General features: G+C 36.4%; 1 protein-coding gene and 1 long non-coding RNA gene across 3 annotated transcripts in view; one reads left to right on the forward strand and one right to left on the reverse strand.

Moving 5' to 3' along the window:
* Positions 1-11454, forward strand: part of LOC306651942 — a 48670-nt gene extending 37216 nt beyond the window's left edge. The window contains exons 2-3 of the long non-coding RNA XR_013761247.1: positions 7664-7918; positions 10902-11454. This is a non-coding gene — a long non-coding RNA (uncharacterized lncRNA). The remainder of the gene's footprint in view (positions 1-7663; positions 7919-10901) is intronic.
* KIF4A (kinesin family member 4A) overlaps positions 1-14852 on the reverse strand; it is a 125200-nt gene that overhangs the window by 33442 nt on the left and 76906 nt on the right. The window lies entirely within an intron of this gene.

Genomic DNA, 14852 nt, shown 5'->3' on the forward strand with positions numbered 1-14852 from the left:
TAACAGGTAGTTCTAGCTGGGCATGGTGGTGCATGCTTGTAATCCTAGCTATTTGAGAGGCTGAGGCATGAGGATCACAAGTTTGAGGCCAGCCTCAGCAATTTCGCAAGACCCTATCTCAAAATAAAAAAAATTTTTAAAGGCTGGGAGTATAGCTCAGTGGTAGAGTACCTCTGGGTCCCGTCCTCAGTATTGAAAGAAGGAAACAAACAAAAACCCTGTTAATTCTATAAACCATGTTTGTATATACAGCAAATGTGGTTTTTTTTTTTTTTATCAGTTTTTTGCTCTATGGCCAAATTCTTGAAGTCTCAGTCTTAAGTCAATTAGATATAGCAAAAATTGTGAGACCTGGAAGGAAACTTAAAGATCATCTGTCTATAAACATTGATGTGACTGTGTCACTGTAATTTGCTGATTTTAAGTCCTTTGGGTATAAACTGAGGGATGGGATAGCGAATGGAACACATAAAGAAAATGTGGTATATACACACAGTGGAGTATTACTCAGCCTTAAGGAAGAATGCAATTATGGCATTTTCTAGTGAAGTCATGCTAAGCAAAGTAAGCCAATCCCAAAGAACCAAAGGCCCAATGTTTTCTCTGATATGCAGATGCTAATTCACTATAAGGGTGGGCTAGGGAAGAACAGAGATACTTTGGACTATGCAAAGCAGAGTGAAGGGAGGAGAAAGGGTATGGGGATAGTAACAACAGTAGAATGAATCAGACATTATTACTGCATGTGCATATATAACTACATGACTGGTAAGTTTCCACATCACGTACAGCCAGAAGAATTAGAAGTTATACTCTATTTATGTATGATGCCTCAAAATGTACTCTACTGTCATGTATAACCAATTAGAACAAATAAAAATTTTTTAAAAAATCATCTGTATAATAAACTGTCTCTCCCACATAGGTAGTTATTGGCAGAGCCAGGACTCAGGTCTCCTGATAAATGTATCACCCACTACTGGGTCATCCATCACAAAACCCAGTGGTTGGCAAAAAGAAAAAAGCCTATCATACAGCCAACCACCTATAAAATTAAGGTAACCTGAAGCTAAAGAAGAGGTTTTTCATTCCAGAATGAAACCAGCTTATTACTTATGTCATCTCTACTCAAAGATTAAAGATCAAGAACAAGAAATATTATTCAATATTGCTTGCTTCAACTGACCACACAATATTTAACTACTTTGATTTCTTGATCCCTTCCCTATTTTATTAATTCATTAAGCTCCTTCTCACTTCCCTTGTTTCTTATCCAATCCAGATGACCTACTGAGTGATTCTAGTTACGTCTTTGCCAGCCTACTAGAACAGTTCATTTCATGCAACCCATGTACTATTTACACATTAGGCACTGGGATATGCAGATTAACATTGTATGGTTACTATACTTACAGACTACTAGAGAATATAAACAACATACAATTATAATAAAATATAATATAGTGTTGATGAGAAATCAAGGAAAACACAGCCAGGAGATCAAGGTAATCAAGTGAAAAGAGAAAACCCAACACTCTTCTCACTACCAAACTTCTTGAAAGAGAGTCTCTTTAATGCTTCCACTTGTCATTATTGTTTGTTCCATATCCGCTTGTTAATAGTTCCTACCATTATCCTGAATTTTACTTATTACACTCAGTGGTCGTCTTATAGTGCCTGTCTTCTTTTGCTTCTATCAGCATCATTAGCACTCCCCAAAACTGTCACACAGCATCCTAATTCTTTTCAATCTTACAAATTTCATTGTCTTCCTTTTCTTACACATGAAATAAAGACATTCTTGTCTTAGCCTTCTTTTCTATATATTCTCCATCTCACTGGTCTCATTACTCATGTGATTTCAATTTTCATATTTATGTAAGACGCCTCCCTAACCACTACATCCAGCCCAAACTCTCCCTTGAACTCAGCTAACGTTATTCAATATCTTTTCGGTCACTCCATCCCACAGACTATTCTCCTAAAACCAGCTTCTTCACTTGGAACTAGCTGTTTCCTCTGACTTTCTAGTCACACAAAAACATGGAGTAATTTTTTATGTTCTCTTTACTGCTTCACTTTTTGAAAGCCAGGTTTTATATTCATTATTATAAAAATCATTCAACAAATATTGAGTGCTTAATCTATGCCAATCACTGTTCTAGTCACTGGGAATACATAAATGAGCAAAATAAAGATCCTTGCCAATGTGGAGTAAACATTTCTGTACATAGTAAACCAGTAGATGATTTATAGATATGCCTGCAAAAAAGTTTTTTTAAGATAGAATTCACATATCATACAATTCAGTCATTTAAAATATAAAATCCAATGGTTTTTGACAAACTTATAGAGTTGATATAACGAACATCACAATCAGTTTTAGAACATTTTCATTTTGTGACTCACTTCTTTTGCTTAGCATATTTTCAAGGTTCACCCATGTTGTAGCATTTTTCAGTGATTTCTCTTTATGGCTCAATATTCTACTGTATGGACATACTACATTTCAGTTATCTATCACATGATAGACATCTGGGTATTCCCCACTTTGGGCTATTATGAACACTGTTCTCTGAACATCTGTGTGTAAGATTTATATGGACATATGTTTCCATATCTCCTAGGCAGATAGAACTAAGAGTGGAATTATTGGATCACATGTTATCTCTATATTTATTTAACCTCCTAAAGAGCCATACTGTTTGGCAAAAGCAGCTGTACCATTTTCTCAACCCACCAGCAATGCATAAAATTTTCAACCTCTTCACATTCATGCCAATAGTTATTATCTGTCTCTTATTCTAACCATCTTTGTGGGTGTGAAATGGAATCTTGTTGTGGTTTTGATTTGCATTTCCCTGTTGGCAAATGACATTGAGAACCTCTTTGTTTGCTTATTGCTTTGCTCATTTTAAACACAGGTTAATTGTATTAATGAGTTGTAAGAGTTCTTTATATATTCTGGATATAAGACCCTGATAACAAAATGATTTGTAAATATCTTCTACCACACTGTGGATTGACTATTCACTTTCATGTTTACAGGGCAGATTTTAATTCTGCCCGATGTAATTTTTTCTTTGGCTGTTTGTGCTTTAGGAGTCATATCTACAAAGACCATTGCCTAATCCAAAGTCACAAATGCTTTCTTCTGAGAGATTGGTAGTTTTAGCTCTTACATTTAGATTTTGATCTATTTTAATTTTTGTATGTGGTGTGAGGCAAGTTGGAACTTCATTATTTTGCACAAGAATGTCCACTTGTTTCGCACCATTTGTTGAAAAGACTATCCTTTCCTTATTGAATTATCTGGCACCAGTGTTGAAAATCAATTGGCCATAAACGTATGAGTTTATTTCTAGATTCTCATTTCTATTTCACTGATCTAGACCTATCCATAAACTGTACCACACAGTCTTAATTATCGTAGCTTTACAGAAAGTTTTGAATTCAGGAAATGTGACATCTCAAAATTTATTGTTCCCTTTGATTGCTTTGATTTTTCTGGGTCCCTTGCATTTCCATATGAATATCAGGATCAGCTTGTAGATTTCTGTGAAGTATCCAGATGCACTTTTGATTGGGAGTGTGTTGAATCTGCAAATCCATCTAAGGGATATTCCATCTTCAGAATATTAAGTCTTTCTATCCATGAACATGAACTATTATTTATTTATTTAGGTTTTCTTTAATCTATTCAATGTTTTGTAGCTTTTGGTGTACAAATTTTATGTTTTTTTTTTAAATTATTTTTTTAGTTGTGGATGAACCTTTATTTATTTATATGTGATGCTGAGAACTGAACCCAGTGCCTCACTTGTGCCAAGCAAGCACTCAATCACTGAGCTATAATCCCAGCCCCAATTTTACACTTCTTTTGCCAAGTTTCTTCGAAATATTTTATAAATGGAATTGTTTTCTTCTTCTCCTTTTTTTTTTTTTTTTTGGTATCAGGGGTTAAACCCAGGGGTGATTAGCCACTGAGCCACATCCCTAGTCCTTCTAAATTTTTATTTTGAGACAGGGTCTCACCAAGTTGCTTAGGGCCTTGCCTAGTTGCTGAGGCTGGCTTTGAACCTGTGATCCTCTTGCCTCAGGCTCCCAAGCTGCAGGGATTACAGTCGGGCCTAGCATGGAATTGTTTTCTTAATTTCACCTCCAAATAGATTTTTTTATATTGATTTGTATCTTGCAAAATTGCAGAACTAAGATATTAGTTCTAATGGACTTTTAATGAATTCTCTAGGATTGTCTACAAACATGAATATGTCATCTGCAAACAGAGATAGTTTTGCTGGCTCCAGGGAAATGTTGAATAGAACCTCCAGGGAAATGTTAAATAGAAGTGACTAGAGGAGAATCCTTCTCTTGCTCCCGATCTTAGGGGGAAATTTTTGTCTTTCATCGTTAAATATAATGCTAGCCGTAGGTTCTTCAAATATATCCTTTATCAGGTCGAGGAAGGAATATATCCTTCTATTCCTAGTTTCTTGAGTAAAAGTTTTTATGATGAAAATGTATTGAATTTTGTCATATGCTTCTTCTGCATCTACTCAAGAGGATCATGTGGTTTTTGTCTTTGTTCTACTAATATTACATTAACTAATTTCCAGATATTAAACAAGCTTTCTTGCATTTATCATATAAACTTCACCTGGTCATGGTGTATCATTCTTTACATGTGTTGCTGGATTCAGTTTGCTAGTATTTTGTTGAGGATTTTCACACCTATATTCATGAGATACTGGTCTGTAGCTTTATCATGAGGTCTTTGGTTCTGATATCAGGGTAATACCTCATAGAATGGGTTGGGATGTGTTCCTTTTGCTTCTATGTTTTGAAGGAGTAAATTAAAAATCAGTATTATTTCTTCTTTAAATGTTTGATAGTACTTATCATTGAAGATATCTAGGCCTCAGCTTTTCTTTGCAGAAATTTCTATTTATTTTTTTTATTATTTGTTCTTTTTAGTTATATATGACAGTAGAATGTATTTTGAAATATACATACATGGAGTATAACTTCCCATTCTTGTGGTTGTACATGGTGTGGAGTTACACTGGTCATGTATTCACACATTAACATAGGAAAGTTATGTCTGATTCATTCTACTATCTTTCCCCATTCCTATCCCTGTTCCCTTCCCTCCACACCCATCCACAATCTGGTGAACCTCCACTCTTCCCTCCTGCCTATTGTAAGTCAGCATCCGCATTTCATAGAGAACATTTAGACTTTGGTTTTTTGGGATTGGCTTATTTCACTTGGCATGGTAGCCTCCAGTTCCATCCACTTATAGGCAAATGCTATAATTTCATTCTTCTTTATGGCTGAATAATATTCCATTGTGTATATGTACCAAATTTTCTTTATTCCTTCATCTATTGAAGGACACCTAGGTTGGTTCCATAGCTTAGCTATTGTGAATTGAGCTGCTATGAACATTGATGTGGCCTAACCATATAGCATGTTGATTTTAAGTCCTTTTCATATATGCTGAGTGGGATAACTGGGTGAAATAAAGCTTCCATCCCAAGTTTTCTGAGGAATTTCCATACTGCTTTCCATAGTGGTTGTACCAATTTGCAATTCCACCAGCAATGTAGGAGTGTAACTTTTTCCCCACATCCTTACCAAGATTTATTTTTGCTTGTATTCTTTAAAAAAATTTTTTTTGGATCTTTATTTTATTCATGTATTTATATGCAGTGCTGAGAATTGAACCCACTGCCTCACACATGCTAGGCAAGTGCTCTACCACTCCAGTCCTTGTTGCTTATATTCTTGATAATTGCCATTCTGACTGGAGTGAGATGAAATCTTAGTTTTAATTTGCATTTCTCTATTTGCTAGTGATGTCAAACATCATGGCTCTTGTGTTTTCATTGATTAGATAAGTTTATGGGTAATTGATTGATTTATAGCCAACACCGTCCTCTGGCAGTTAACCCTTTTCTCATCCACACGGGACATGGCTGAGAGGCCCCCACATTTGGTGCCTGAATAGCGACTGTTCAAGAGGATTTTAGAAGAAAAAATAAAGATAAGGTGTTTATAATATAAAGCTGCTCCCACCCTTTACGCTGTGCAGTCAGTTCCCCCGCCTCCCAAATTACAACCTAGCTTGTCAGTCCGTGAACATCCTAGCTAGCCATTGGTTCATCAGTCAGCTTGCAAGTATTCTTCTCCGCCATTGGTTCCTGCCAGCCCGCGAGATTCCAATATCTGGGAGAAGCTCCTAAGCCATCTCTTCTTTTCCTTCCTATTCTAGCCCCAAAGAGGATGCTCTAGTCATCTGCTTAATAAAATCTTTGGTGTGAGTTCCCATGTCCAGAGTGGCTTTCTGGGTGCTGTTGCTGGGCTGCAACTCAGACAGGGCACCCAGAGCACCTGCTCCCCTGGATTTAAGGGTCTGAGCTGCTTTGGGACCCAAGCTGAGCAGCATTTTTCTTACAGTGTTGGCCCCTTCCCCAGGGGAAGCATGCATGTGTGAATAAGTTTATTAGTAAGAAGGGAAAGAAAATTTAATTGTGTGATGTTAAGCCTGGGGAATGTGCTCTCTTCAGAAAGAGAAATAAAATTCATTAAGCTTTATTCAATGTGTAGCCAGAGTGAAAATTCAGTGGAAAGAACGCAACTCCTACAGTTCTTGAAATGTAAAGGGAGACATGTTCACTTTAAATATTGCAGACTGGATCAAGCAGGTCTGCCTGTGTCTCTGACTGTATGAGACTGAGACCTAACTTGGCTAAGATATGTGCAAAAGTTTAGAATCCTAAGAAGAAAAGATCCTAATCAGGAAATCAGGGAAAATCTCTAACTTAAGAAGGGGAAATTACTTGGCAAGTTTCCTGGTTTAAATTGTGTGTTCCCACCACAGCTTCCAGCCCTCCAGAAACAGCATGGTTTCTGCTCCCGGGTGGGAAAGATGGAAGGCAGCAGACAGGAGAGCATGCTCCTAGAGAACCTGGCTGCTCCCTGCACTGGCAGAGCCCCTCAGGGCCAGGTCATCAAGATGAGAGGAAAAATAGCATGGGGATTGATTGGAAGCACAATGGCACAGGCTTTGAGAATTTTTAAAATATGCCTAGGAGCATAATTGAAAATGTAGAGAGAGTTTGGACTGTAATAGAAACTTACTTTTATTTGGACTAAGATGTTGATTTATGGACTTTGGGAGATTTAATCACGGGACTTAGAAATGCTATTAAGAGCTTTAAATCTAAGAGTCAGAAATATTCATTCTCCAGGACCTCTTTGTCTTCTGGGAAAATATTAAAGTTTTTAGTAGTTAAGCAGTTCCCCATGGACAAAGAGATACTGAAGGGTGGGGGCAAAATCTCTATTCAGAAGACTGGAGGGCATTCAGGTTTAGAGGAGGATGAGTTAGCATGAGACCTCTGTAATTTGCCTTTGAACTGTTCTTTTCCAGTGACTCACCTTGCCCCAACTGTAAAGAACTTGGAGACAACATGGCAGAACCCCATGGTTTTTGCAGGTTCATTTCTAGCCCCTCCCCTCTGCTCTCCTACATATTTTTTTTTGGCGGTGCTGGGGATCGAACCCAGGGCCTCATGCTTGCAAGGCAAGCACTCTACCGACTGAGCTATCTCCCCAGCCCTCTCCTACATTTAAAAACTAACTCTTCTTAATTCTACAGCACAAGAAGAAAAGGAAAATTAAAATCTTAGCTACAATCTTTGACTTCTCTACTCCCTGAATTCCTGCTCATACCAGTAATTTTTCCTCAGTTCCTTCCAGATCTCATTGAAGGCTTACATTGAAATGTAAATGGAAGAAGAGTTTCACTGTTGCTGAGTGACACATGGAACAACAGAATGCACCAGATTTAACAATAAGGAGATCTTAAATCTCCAACCACAATATTTATATACTAGCTCTATTGAGCTCTCAGGTAAGTGAAATACATGGGAAATCTGTTGGGCCCATTTCCCAGGTCCACCTTTAATATACCCAAAGATGTGGACTGGAGAATCGATCTCAATATTTACTGATATTCATATGATGGGAGGTTTAAAAAAAGATCTATCATGCTATAATTAATGGCCATTATCATTTTTTCTTCTAGGACTCTCGTTTTGTTTTTCTTAAATACTATATTTTTTGAGCTCACAATTTTGATCCTACATACCTAGGTTAATGATTTTTTGATTAGTTCTATTTTTATTCAACACTATAGTTATTTTTCAACACCTGTTACATTGCAATGGACATAAAAGCTACAAGGCCTTTACTTTTGTAATATGTGTATATTCTGTTGTCTGATATCATGTTGTCTGTCTATATATGTGTATCCAAATATAATGCTCATAAAATTAAAATTTAAAAAATGGATCCAGATACCTTTAATTAACATGATTTAAAAGGTTCAATTTAAATTGGATAAACAAATGAAAATAAAATGTCTTTGAAATTACTTACCTCACAAGTCTCTAGGTGGTCAGATTAATATCTATAAAATGTCTAATATCAATTGTTTTTAGGACTTTTCTTCCACAGGAAAGAGATGGCAGATACTATTCAATACACTTGTCTGATATCTTGGTTTTTACAGTAAAATCAGTAGATTTGACATGTATGGGATTACTCAAATGTGTTTGTTAGAGACATCTGATTAATTTACAAAGTTAAAATGCTAATTATTAAATAACATTTAGTACTCTTAACTTCTTATATTCCATGGGGTACTTAAACATTATTGGTGTCTTCATAAATTGGTAAATAGAAAGGGTTTAAAATTGCTTTGTGTCATCACTAAAAACAAGGTCATTAAAGTTAAGCCCTAACAGGTACAATTCTATATATGAAGGATTCCAAAAATATCAACTGTGTTTCAATTAGAGTACTGCATATGACATAAAGCAGTTCATATTATTAAAATCGAGTAATTTATCTAAAGTCAGAAATTTTATAAGAGTTTTTTCAAAATGTGAACAAAAGGGGTCAACAGATATGAAAGAGAAAATAAAAGGTTCTCAGTATGGAAATATATTTAGTAGAGGGGAAAAAAGATGTTTCTGGGTAAGAAAGTGCTTATGTGATGAAATACACGAGGGTTTAAGTAAGACCTAAGAAAGTCTGTGTGTAAGTAAAGGGCAAATTTCAACAAGTTTGCATGTAAATAAGTTGGTTATATGTATGTGAGACAAACAGTTAAAGTTATTTAAGGTTTTTCCCAAAGGTCAAATATTAAGGGCTGATAGAAACCAAAGTATGATCTATATGTTAAAATGACGAGGATTTCTTTAAAAGCACTAATTTACTCTTAACATTGTGTCTGTTAAGTTTTATTCTTTAGAGCAATTAGTCTTAAAAATTGGGGTTTATACAATTATGGTTAAACAACAACTCTTAGAGTATTGTACTACATTACAGAGTCTAAATTTTTCTTTAAAAACTAAATTTGGCTAACATAAATGTGTCAAGGTAATTGTGAAATGGTCATTGTTTGTATATTAAATGCATTCATACTTTCCAAGTATATAAGTCTTTAAAGCAGAAAATTTATCAAGCTGCTATTCTCCAAGCTAAACTTATCTGTAATGGTAATTTTAAACTTATAAGAAAAGTAAATTTTATTGGGAATTTATTTCTATTATTTAAGGTTCTATTATAGGACCTTTTTTCAATAGGGTATATATAAAATTTGTTACTTTTTACACTGATAAAAAATTTTAAATGTAAATGTATTTCTAAAAGTTAGTGAGAGCTTGATTTGTTTAAAGGTCAATATCATGAAACATAAAATCATTTTGCCACTTTGTCACAGGAAAGGAAAGTAAAAAGTTCTCTTAGACTTTCTTTGATTCATGTTATACACATAATATTAAATTGTGTTAACTAATGTTCATATAGACTCAGGGAACAATATATGTAAAATTCTTAAAATTTTAAGAAAGAGGCAAAGATCATCATCAGAACTAGAACACTTTACCTAAGATTTGTAAAGAGCCCCGCCTTATCTGAAATAAGGCTCTGCCTCCCACTCTGCTGCATGTCAGAATGGCTCCAAAATAAGCCAGACTTCAGCTTATTTAAAGTTATATTCAAAAGATTATTTTTCACTGTAAAATTATTGTGATCTCAAACAGATGTATAGTTTAGATGTATAATGTATAGTTCAGCCAAAATTCAAGATAGCTATTACACAAACTAAATGTTTTATTGTTGTTAATTCCATTTTGTATTTTCCTCGTAAACTCTAATGAAGTCCAGAACTCTTACTTTATGACTGGTGAGACTGGCTTGCTGGATATTTAAGATCAAACTTAGATTAAAATACAGGGGCCAAGAACACCATTATTTGGCTCTTGTCCTCTATGTCAGCTGGAACCCAGGGAATGGGAGAGCTTTTCTAAGGAGTTTTGCAACTCTGGGCCATATGACCTCCCATTCAGGGAGATTAATGCGACCACTAGAGGATGAAAAGTCAACCAGTGCACCTGATGCAAAGAGGAGGGTCTCTGAAAAAGGGAGACATCCTGCACGCTTCCAAAGGAAGTCACCTCGTCAAGGAGCCTCTACCTAGCAAATGGCACTAAAGGAGCTAAGAAACAGCTCTCAAGTTCTCCTTGAGTAACCCCTGTGTGAACTCAGCTGACCCTTAACAACAGATAAGAACAAGGTCAATTTGACCAGCTTGATCTTGAATGCCTAGCAAAACAGTTAAAACCAAAACATAGCCATTCCTGGGCATTTAGAAGAAGAAACAATAGTTGAACGTAACTGAAGACATACGCTTATGTTAGCCCCAAGGATCAATAAGACTGGAGGCTACTAAAGAGTTTCTTAGGCAGGAGTGCCAGATAACCATCAAGAGAAACTGCCAGAGTCAGAAATTTTTGATCATTTAAACATCTACAGATCTTCTTAAATAGGACCATGCCTGCTAAATTGCCCACAGAAGTTCCTACAAGATCAGATACACAAGTTCCGGAGCTGGCGGACACACACAAGTTCACCAACCAATCAGCCAATCAACTGCTTCTCCTTCAAGACTACCAGCCCCTGACACCCAAAGCCAAGACCTGTGATTCACTGTTGACACCTCCCGCTCCAAAAACTCTGCTCCCACCTAAAGCCCTCCCTAATCCTCTTTTTTAACAGGAATGAGACTTTTCACCCCTAACCAGCAGGAAGAAGCTACAGAAGAAAGACCATTGTCCCACACCCAGTGTCTATAAAAGCAAAAAGGGAAAAATGTTGGCATCAGATCTGCTATTTTGCTGCCATCATTATTCTACCTCCCTCACACCACTTTACAACTCAGATTGTTGGCCTGCAAACTTCCTAGACAGTAACTGGTCCAGATTGTTAGCCTGCGAACTTCCTAGACAGTAATTGGTCTAGATTGTTAGCCCGCGAACCTCCTCGCCAACCATTGGTCCCTTGTTATTAGCCTGTGAAATTCCACTACTTAATAGCTCCCCAGCCATTTTCTTTCTCTCTCCTCTTGGCTCTCTCTCTCTCTCTCTTTCACCCTCCAGGGAGACACTGCCTGTCCACTTAATAAAATCTCTTACATGAGTTTCCGTGTCCGGAGTGGTTTCTGGGTGCTTTCACTAAGGAACTAGGCAAATAATTGTTTAAAACTATTTTCAGAATACAAAATAAGATTAGATATATAATCATTCTGATTTTTGAAACTCCATGTAATTTGGACTATTCCCTATTGTTTGGATATTACTTTGCACTGCTGGTAACCATGTAATAAATACCAAATTAGAATCCAGCAAACTGATTGATATTACACTAGAAGGATGAATAATTCAGTTATTTCTTGTTTGATGATAATGTGGTTCCTATATATTTTAATGTATTCTTTTAGGTTTCTATATGTTCCCACATTCATTTTATCTAGGGGCATGATTCTGTTAAGATGCTATGGCCCCTGAAATTTAAGTTTTAATAGCATGATTGAGATGAAAGTAAATGCTTTAACAACTACTATTACCAATATCAGTAATGAGCCTTGTGCTCTCTAATTTAAACAGAGGCTTAAATGCCATGATTGTAAGCATGTCTGTGTTGCTGCAACTAAATATCATACTTCCCATTGGGACTAAGAGATAATTAAGAATCATCTAATGGACATTTGACATAGCAATAATAGCCTGGATCTTATAAAATCTCATCACCACATCCAGGATATTAAAAAAGTAAAGTAGATCTCATAGATTCTGCATTTCTGGTTCATCAAATACTTCTCAAATTGAATGGCATAATATTGGAATGATATGCTTGCTATTAATTCTTTTTGTATCATAATAGGTTGCCATACCTTCAGAACCAAGATCTGAGACCTTGTAGCAGCTCTCAGAACCAAGAGACAGAACCTCAAAATTATTTCCCATCATTTGCATTTTAGAAAATAAATAAGAGGGAGATGTGGGAAACCATCCTTATCTACCAGAATCAGACTAGGTTGAGCCTGATGATGCCGAGGTCTGACTTCCCGGAACTAGCAGACACGGAGGGGGTGGGGTATGTGGTGCTGTGGGAGTGGTTCCCTGTCTGGTTCTGCAATAGTCCCCTTATGAAAATGGCTCCCCTAACTCCACCCTATCCTGTTCATCACAGAAGCCCCTCCGGTTCCAGGCCCCTTTACCTGTGTGACTATAAATAATAGAGTTCAGCTATTCCATGTTGTTAGAGGCCAGATCTGGTATGGCCAGCCCCATCACGCCCCCTCTCATTTAAAAGGCTCATGTGTGTTTATTGATTAGTTTATGGGTAACTGATTGATTTATAGCCAACATCGTCCTCCAGCAGATAACCCTTTTCTTATCCACGGGGGTCGTGGCTGTGAGACTCCCAGTGTAGTATGAGATAATTGTATTTGTGTGGGTTTGTCTTCGTGTCTTCTATTCTGTACCATTGGGCTTCACGTCTATTTTTGTGTCAATATTATGCTGTTTTTGTTGCCATAGTTCTGTAGTATAATTTAAGGTCTGGTATTGTGATGCCTCTTGCTTCACTTTTCTTGCTCAGTATTGCTTTGGCTATTCTGGCCCTCTTATTTTCCCAAAAGAATTTTATGACTCTTTGCAGGAATTTTTGAACTACTAATTTAATATTTTGTTACAAGTCTAACATGATTTTCATTTTCTTCTTGAGTCAATTTTAGTAATTATGTCTTTCAAGGAGTTAATCTATTTCATTTGTGCTATATAATTTGTTGCCATACTGTTGTTCATGGGACAATCCTTTGCATTTGCAAGACAGGTAGTGATATGCCTTCCTTTATTCCTAATGTTAATAGCTCGACTCTTAAGAGGTTCCATTCATGGCCTGCAAATAAAACCAGGCTTTGTTGAGCTATCAGACACAGAAATCTGGCTCTTAGGAACTGACAATCATGAGATTGTTCCAGATTGCCTGGAGTATGTGGTTTTGGTGAAGATTTAGTTTGCCCCTCAGAATTTGCAGGCCCTTCTGGGATGACCCACTAAACCATAATGGCTTATTTAACTCCACCCCATCGTGTTTCTCACACAAGAAGCTCCTTCCGGTCCCCCTTTGATCTGTGTGGCTCCTTGATTTTGTTAGAGCCAGACCCTTATGAATGGCTGAACTGGTCACTCCCACCCCCATTCAAAAGATAATTATCTCCTATTGTTTTTTTCTATTAAATAAATTTCTTAGCAATTAGTTCACAGTCAGCCTATCCCTATGACAGAAACCCTTTTCCTCGCCCATGCAGGATGTGTGGCAATAGACTCCTCTCATTTTCTTATTAAGTCTACTTATCCATCAGTATTTATTGATCATTTCAAAGGAATGCTTTTTCATTTATTTTCTCTATTGTTTTACTTTCTCTAATTCATTAACTTCTGTCCTAAATATTTTAATATGTCCTTCCAGCTACTAGATTTAAATTTCCTCTTCTTTTCCTCAGTGCTTTAAAGTGGAAAGCTAGATTATCGATTTGTTTGGTTTCATTCCCTTTTTATTTTTATTTTTGGCAGAGGTGCTTTACCACTGAGCTATATCCTTACCCCTTTTAAAACATTTTTAAAAAATTTGAGTCAGGTCTTGATAAGTTGACCAGGCTGTTCTTGAAAATGTGAGCCTCTTTCCTTAGCTTCCTGAGTAGCTGGGATTACAGGTATGTGCCACACATGGCCTCTTCATTTTTTAATATAGATTAACAACTATAAAATTCCCTCTAAACACTGCTTTTGCTGTATCCCATAAGTTTTGGTAGGTTGCCTTTGTTTTTATTAATCTCAAAGTATTTTATAATTTCCCTGTGACATCCTTTTTGACTATTCAGCACTGTGTTATATATCATTCCTCAAAAATGAGAACTTTCCAATTTTCTTCTATTGACTCTTAATTTCATTCCCTTGTGGTTGGAGAATAGACTTTGTATTGTTTTGATTCTTTTAAATTTATTTAAGGTATGTTTTACAGCTTAGCATATGATCTGTCCTGGAGAACATTCTATGTGCACTTCAGATGAAGATAAGTCCTATTTTTGTTAAATGGAACATTCCACGGATGTCTGTTAGGTCTAGTTTATAGTCTAGTATAGTATGCAAACTATAGATTGATACTTTTTACAATTATAGATGTGAAATCCTAGGTTATAGCATTACTGAAGACACTGATATTCTTGTCCATCATGTGTCCAGTTGAACTATCCATGATTGAAGACTCCAGATATTAGTGTTGGTTTCTGCTCAGTTCTCAGTGCTTGCTTCATATATTTTGGGGCTCTGTTGTTTGGTGTCTATGTATGTTCACAGTCATGTACCACATAATGACATTTTGGTCAATGACAGATTATATATATGATGATAGTTACATCATATTATACAGGAGCT

The sequence above is a fragment of the Sciurus vulgaris genome, assembly GCF_902686455.1.
Source record: "Sciurus vulgaris genome assembly, chromosome: X".
Classification (NCBI taxonomy): domain Eukaryota; kingdom Metazoa; phylum Chordata; class Mammalia; order Rodentia; family Sciuridae; genus Sciurus; species Sciurus vulgaris.